The sequence below is a fragment of the Octopus bimaculoides genome, chromosome 4 (assembly GCF_001194135.2).
Source record: "Octopus bimaculoides isolate UCB-OBI-ISO-001 chromosome 4, ASM119413v2, whole genome shotgun sequence".
NCBI classification, from domain to species: domain Eukaryota; kingdom Metazoa; phylum Mollusca; class Cephalopoda; order Octopoda; family Octopodidae; genus Octopus; species Octopus bimaculoides.
In genome coordinates, this window is record NC_068984.1 from 141762046 (window position 1) to 141770233 (window position 8188).

General features: G+C 38.2%; 1 protein-coding gene across 2 annotated transcripts in view; it reads right to left on the reverse strand.

Annotated features, from left to right (window-relative positions):
- LOC106872024 (mucin-17) overlaps nucleotides 1-8188 on the reverse strand; it is a 136842-nt gene that overhangs the window by 110214 nt on the left and 18440 nt on the right. Inside the window, exon 1 of one of the 2 annotated variants that reach the window (XM_014918845.2) lies at nucleotides 615-954. The exons of the other annotated variant lie outside the window; for it this stretch is intronic. The gene's annotated coding sequence lies outside the window, so the exon portion shown is untranslated. Of the gene's footprint in view, nucleotides 1-614; nucleotides 955-8188 lie in introns of those variants that run through there. 2 annotated transcript variants of the gene reach the window in all.

The window sequence follows — 8188 nt, forward strand, 5'->3', positions numbered from 1 at the left end:
AGGAGGAGTTACCTCAATCCTTTCTATATAAACGAAAATGAAGTAGATTGACAAATTTATTTTTTGAACCAGTGGAAGACACGCAAGATGTCGAAATATTGTTCACGAGATAGCAAATGGCACTCTTCTTTTAATTTTGACTATATATCTTCAGGAGGAGTTACCTCAATCCTTTCTATATAAATAATAATAATAATAATAATAATAATAATAATAATAATAATAATAATAATAGAATGAGATAAGAAAGTTATGGGGCATGAGGAAAGTAATGGTGATACCGGTGGTAATTGGAGCATTAGAAGCAGTTTCCAAGGGCTTTGAAAAACATAACAAGAATATTGGAGCTGCTGCGAGGCTCGAAGTGATCTAGAAGACAGAATTGTTGGACACAGCTCGCATTCTAAGGAGAGTATTGCCTCTTTGAGTCACAGGAAAAGGCACTACTTGAGGTCTTTTGTGATTTGCTATTGTCTGCTTTTGAGTAAAGAATAACTGGTAATTGAGAACTATCGGAGAGTCTTTCAGAATAACAGAAATAATAATAATAATAATAATAATAATAATAATAATAATAAGAAGAAGAAGAAGACGAAGAAGAAATATGAACTCACTGGACACCAGTCTATTACTTCACTACTTCTTTGGAGAACGTAGTCCTAAATATATTACGTTTGAACATTAGATGGAATGGTCAAGGTCGGAACACTTTTGATGGTAGTTCTGCTGTATCAGAATTGAGCTGGGTGCTAAACAACAACAACAACAACAGCAGCAGCAATAGTTGCTACACAGTTCCACATACGCCTTGTCCATTGATGCAATATTAATTCCCAAAAGTCTGTCCTTTGAAAACACTTGTCATAATGTAAATTTTATAACCAAATTTCGCGTCACACCGGACTATAGCATTGTTCACTCTCAAACCGGAAGTCACGTGATATATTTGTTGGCTGGCTACCGTCCCTATCATGGCAATCTCTACAATTCGTGACAACATTTGCCGTTAATCTCAATATCATAAGCTTATTATATACGTTTATGTACACACACGCACAGGTACGTGCGAATGTCCTCTTCGAGACAAACTCACTTTCCATTTGTCTCTGTGTGTATATGCATATTTGTAAATGTATGTATGTATGTATGTATTATGTATCCATGTATGTATATGCGTATGCATAAATATGTGAGCGTGAGGGAAAATACATATACACATACTTATTTATACATACATACATACATACATATATACATACAAGCATACACACACATACACACACATACACACACATACATATATATTTATATCATTCTATCTGGACTTATTAATTGATAGATAAATAAGTAGATAGATAGATAGATAGATAGATAGATAGATAGATAGATTCGTATTTATTTATAGGAATTCCAGTCTCCCATATCTCTTCAGAAAGAATTATCTTTGACAGAGTTGCACCCACTATAACGAGACGTCAGTAAGGAGTAGTGCTAGCGAGTAGTTGTGTACATCTTAAATACCCTACTCACAGTCTCGAAGAGAGTTAGAAAGCGGAAAGTAAGCTAGTTCAATCCTCCGCTCAACCTAGACGTCTGCACAATCGTCACCAGGAACTTTTTATCCTTAATTAGGCAGCACTTTCCAAGTACGCACGGTTAACATAAGATGTTTAAATGTGCTGAATCGGAAGGAACTTTGTCACGATTGTCAAGAATAGACCCTCTTGCTTTCGATTGTAATTGCAGTGAAATTAAACATTTCATTAAAATTTTGGAATGGTATTTAAAACGAATAGTTTGAAATGATTTGAAAACAGAGAGTTCCGTTGATAGCAGTAAAATGACAGTTCAGTATTATTAAAGAATACAGTGAGCTACTGCAATATGTGCACTTTCTTGTGGAAAGTTACACGCCCCTGGTGAATAGGAGGGGGGCCTTGTCGAGGATGTTCTCTTTTACAGAAGGTGGGGCATTTTTTGCTGTTCCATTTTAAGTCTCCCGAAAGGATTATTAATTACGAAATATAAACAAACAAATCAGGACATAGGTGCAAAATATGTGAAATGTTTGTTAGACAGGTGAAATAATTGTTAGACAGGTGAAGATGATGATTTTATCAAATACAGCGTTTTAATGATCTATTCTTGCTTAATGCAAAACCTGGTAAAACGTACTATTATCATTATTGCATTCTGAAGATGAGGCCGTGAATATCTTGTTCAGAAATGTTGATGGAATTTACGAAAAAGTCTTCTATAAAAATAATATTAAGTTGTAACGTGTTCATATTTTCAGAATAACGTATGAAAGAAAAGCTGTTCATTATATGCACACACACACATAAAGAGAACGAGGCTATTTTCTTTCGAAAGTGCTCAATATATAAGTCAAATAAATTAAATCAGTTGGGGCTACGACAGCGTCTGCTTGATAAATGAAACGGAAATCGTAGAATCTCGAATACACAGTATACAGAATATGTATGTATGTATGTATGTATGTATGTATGTATGTGTATGTGTGTGTTGGTGTGTGTGTGTGTATGTATGTATGCATGTGTGTTTCTCTTCTGTTTATAATTATTTAAATTCTTCCTATAAGGAAGGAGCTGGTTTCTAACAAGGAGTATGTATGTATGTATGTATGTATGTATGTATGTATGTGTGTGTGTATGTGTGTGTGTGTGTGTGTGTAAATTAGTCTATCACTACGTATCTAAATACATGCAAAGTCCGATAGGACAATGTGACACAGCCTTGAAATGCGCAAATTTGCGACTAAGCGTTCGCTAATTTCCACACATAATTTGCTCATCACCACCACCACCACCACCACCACCACCATCACGAGCATCATCATCATCATCACCATCACCCCACCTCTCAAGAGCAGCTGTAGCAGCAGCAACTACTACTACTACTACTACTATAGTTTCATCATTGCATATTAGATATTGGGTAGAGTGTTGCTCTCTTGTTGAGGTCGGCCTCACTGTTTTGACCTTTCAAATGTCACTCAACAAAATGAATCGGGTTTAACAAAACTCATCCGTAAAATAACAAAACAAAATAACTTACATAACATAAATGATAATAATAATAATAATAATAATAATAATAATAATAATAACAGCAACAACAACAACACTACGAGCAGCATCAGCAACAACAGCAGCAGTAGTAGCAGCATCACCACCACCACCACCAACATCACCACCACTACCACCACCACCACCAACAACAACAACAACAACAACAATCATTTCAACTATAGGCACAAGGCCTGAAATTTGGGGGTGGGGGTGGGGGTAGACGATCACATCGACCCCCGTGAGTAGCTGATACTTATTTAATCAACCCCGGAAGGATGAAGGACAAAGTCGACCTCGGCGCAATTTGAAGTCAGAACGGAAAGACAGACGAAATGCCGCTAAGCATTTCGCCCTATGTGCTAGCGATTCTGCCAGCTCGCCGTCTTAACAGCAACAACAACAATAATGATGATTATGATGATGATGATGATGATGATGATGATGATAATAATGAAAATCAGGAAATCAAAACGGAATTGCAACAACGACGATAACGAAAACAACGAGAACATCACCTACAACACCACCAACAAAACAACAGCATCATCGTCATCATTATCATCATCAACGACAGCAAAATAAATAATAACAAAAGAAAAATTACCACAGCATCAATGACATCAGGAAAGACTTAAATAATCGCAATAGCAACACCAACATTAGCAACATCTTCAAAAATCGCAATAACATCAATATGGACAGCAACGGTGTCAAAAGTAGCACCTTCAACAGCAATAAACACTAACGATAGCAAAACCAAATAGCAACAGCATCATTAGCAACAACTTCATCAACAGCAACAATAGCAACAGTAACAACTTCAACAAGTATAACAGCAACAACAACATGACAAAAACCTCAGTAGTAACAACATCCGCAACTAACGAGGGAGAACGTCTATGTCGTCATCACCCGACCTGCTAGAAATAACAATCCAACTTCTCTCAAATCATGCTCTGTGTCTTAAATAACAAGTGAACACATTTGTTAATGTAGTCCTAGCTGTCATGGCAGTCATGTTAATGTAGTCAAGGCAGTCATGGCTGGAATGCTTTTGTTAATTCCAAATTTGGCATCAATTTTTGTCTTTAAGCCAGGAATATAAAATTACCAACTTTTCGGCAATTTAGGAACATTTCCAATGGGGTTAATTCTTCGATTAATAGCATTCTATTAATCTAAAATGGAAGTAGTTTCTACAAAACATTTTCAAATGTTAAATTAATTTCTTACAAAGCCAACACGCCACATCGGCCGAATAATTATATTATATTTGCCATGAGTCAAACTTTAAACTGCATCCGGTACCAGGGACCTTGGTACGAGAGTTCCAAGGTCTTGAGGAGCGTGGAACCACCTCTTAGCTACTTTCGTTCCCAGGCCTACTCTGACCTAGAGTAGTGGCATCTGTTAGGGTCCCAGCTATGGATTAATTAGCAAGGACACCACTCGCTTCAAACTCAGACTGCGTCTATTCTAATAATCGGCGGTGACTTGGTCAGCGAATCCTCTGCCACGATCGACAACCAGCGGCAAGATGAGCTGCTACAGATCACACTATCCCAAAGTGTGTATGCATGTGAATAAGGACCACATGTGAATATGTATTCCTAATGAAACTCCGAACATGAACTTTACACCTCAACAGCGAATGACGAATATGGTTACGGCATACGCGTTGTCCGATGTGCTTGCTCTCCCGCTGGGACATTTGTCAAACTTTGAAGCTGGATTTTGGGCTCCATGCAGAAGCATTACTTCGCTTGCTGGGACGTTAGAGCCGACCGTCAGATGTGATTAGCATTCATGAGAAACGTGGTGAATTCATTGGTCGGAGCTGGCTCAACCCAGCCTGAGTGAATACCGCCGCAGGTACACGTAAGTAATCTTATTACAGAAGGACAATCGGGGAACAAGATTGCCATGTAACACGCTGCTAATAAAGAGAGACACAATAAAGCGTGCATGCAGATGTGCAAGGAAAAGTTTACCGGATTAACTTTCTACATGAAAGAGATTATTCGGCATTGATTCTTTGGTTCGAGAAAATTCAGCTGCCAATGGTTGTTACTTGGAAAAGGTTGTGAAGTAGATAAACTCAGTCGGAAGTGCTTCTTCCTATGTTCACTGAGAAACGTGACCTAGCCAATTGGGACACAGCCAGTAGGGAAGCAAGGGGAGTGACCGCTCCCCACGAACACGTTATTCAAAATTGTCCCCTTTTCTACAGTTAAAAAAAACAAAAAAACTCTAGTTCACTTCTGCGATAAAAGTCAAATCTCTTTTCTTTGTTAATCGCATGACCTTGGAAAAACTTTCTGGGGTATTACTTTATTTGATCAACATCCCATATTTTTGAATTGTCTGCTCAATTTCCCGTGATGTGTTGGTGGCTGCTGAAGAACCGAAACAAACCCTGACGTCATAACCTCTCAACACTGGACCATCCTGTGGACTTTCATCTTTTTCACGTTACACCTATATCAGTAGTTTTAAAGTTTCATGCATAATGACATTGTTACCGAAACATGAAATTAATGAATATAGAATACAATTACCCTAACCCTAACCCTAACCCTAACCCTAATGAAATATTTCGCAGAATATAAGAGAAATGAATTAAAAAATTGCTTGGTATGCGTCACGTCACCATTTTTTATGTAGTCGCTTCTAACTTTTGAACCTGGTTATGCCTCCGGTTAAAAGGCAAATAAACTAATTTTTATGAAGAATAACCTGTACACTTTGAAAGTTCATATGGGTGGGAAAAGAATTTGAAGTTACCTAAACTTGCCCCCAGTTCTAAGTCCTGCGCCTCATAGCGCCAAAATACCAGCTCCTTTTAGATGTAATCGTTGCACTTGAGTATTACACATCGGAAGGAAATACTAAGAATGGAATTTACAGTCAACCTATTAGTGCAAGCGTACCTAAACCCTTCACCCAGGGTGGATCAAATGGCTTTTGTACATGAATCAGATCTATTCAAAGACATCAGCAGGATTAACGGGATTCAGGGTGAATCAAAACAACCAGTTAGCTCTCGGAAAATCAGTTAGTTTTGATCGACATAGGCGCAGGCGTGGCTGCGTGGTAAGAAATTCGCTTCTTAACCACATGGTTCCAGGTTCAGTCCCATTGCGTGGCACCTTGGGCAAGTATCTTCTATAGTCTCAGGCGTTGTGAGTTGATTTGGTTGATGGTAACTGAAAAGAAGCCCGCCGTGTATGTATGTATGCCAAACGAACTTCCACCAACTATTCTGCCTATATATATATATATATATATATATATATACGAGGGTGAGTCAAAAAGTAATGCCATTTTGTTTAGGACGAGTATAATTAGCAACACAGGAACATGTATCATACATCAAAATGAAGCTGGTCCTCTGTGGATCACATCCCTACTTCTCAACATAGTCACCGTTTCTCTCAATAGCAATGTTCCACCTTCGAATGAGAGCATGTATCCCTGCCCCGTAAAATTCTGTTGACTGTTCGTTGAGCCACTTCTTCACAACAGTTTTCACTTCCTCGTCACTGGAATAATTTTTGCCTCTCAAACCCTCTTTCATAGGGCTGAAGAGATGATAGTCCAGTAATGATTATAAGATACACACACACAGACATACATTAACGCACACCTCAACCCTATCTCTGTCCTTGTGTGTGTGTGTCTGTCTGTCTTTAGATGTTTGCGTGCGTGTGTGTGTGTCAGTCGTTACAAAAATGTATGTATACTGACAGATACATACACCATCACACACATATGCATGCCTGTCATCTGCCTAACGTACATAACGAACGTGCGAACACACTCATATTAAAAAAATGTGACGTCATCGTGGTTGTGGTGGTGGTGGTGGTAAAAGATGTCGTTTACGATAGGTGACTATAAAAGAAAATTGATAATGTTCAATTTTTGTAATGCAAATATGTGAATGAAAATATAGTTTAGTTGGTAGCCAAAATCTTACTGAATCTTTTGACACCTCAGATGTCGAAATCAGCAACTCACTTCTGGAATGCATAAGGAACATACACACACGCACACACACACACATACAAACTCTCTTTTGTAGATATAGATATATACACAACTGGTACTTAATTTATTGACCCCAATAGAATGAAAGGCAAAATCAACCTCGTCGGAATTTGAACTCAGAGCACAAAGAAAGACGAAATACCGCTAAGCATTTCGCCCGGCGTGCTAACTTTTTGCCAGCTCCCCGCCTTAAAATATATACTTTTCTATTCTAGATACAAGGCCTGAAATTAGAGGGGTGGGGGGCAGTGGATTAGATCGAACCAGTACGCAACTGGTACTTAATTTATCGACCCCAATAGGATGAAAGGCAAAGTCGACCTCAGCGGAATTTGAACTCAAAACGTTACGGCAGACGAAATACCGCTAAACATTCCGCCCGGCGTGCTAACGTCTCTACCAGCTCACCGCCTTCATAATATCCAATCTTACAAGAAGTGAAAGTTGCTTTCTTTAACGCAGCTCTTCCAGATCTAACCTCGTTCATTCAGATATTCTCCATCTTTAGATGTTGAATTTACAACAAGCAAATGAAATTTCTTGGCTGAATGTTCGCTCTTTACTTGTTATATATGTTATTTCCACCACAACTTTCTCTCATTCTTTCTTCCTGTTTCTGTTGTACCTGTATTTAAAAGGACCAGCCTTGTCACACTCTGTGTCACGCTGAATCTCCCCGAGAACTACGTTAAAGGTACACGTGTCTGTGGAGTGCTCAGCCACTTACACGTTAATTTCACGAGCAGGCTGTTCCGTTGATCGGATCAACGGGTACCCTCGTTGTAGTAACCGACGGAGTGCCACGATATATATATATATATATACATATATATGTGTGTGTGTGTGTGTGTGTGTGTGTTTCTTTCGTTGCTCGAAAAAAAGTTTGTTTTCCATGTTTTTGTTTTTTATGTTCTCATTTTTCATTTTGTTCACGTTTATTTTGACGTCCTGTACCCATATATGCATGTATATATACATACATATATAGGTATGTACATATATGTATGTATATATGCATATATATATATTATTTATATTAATATATA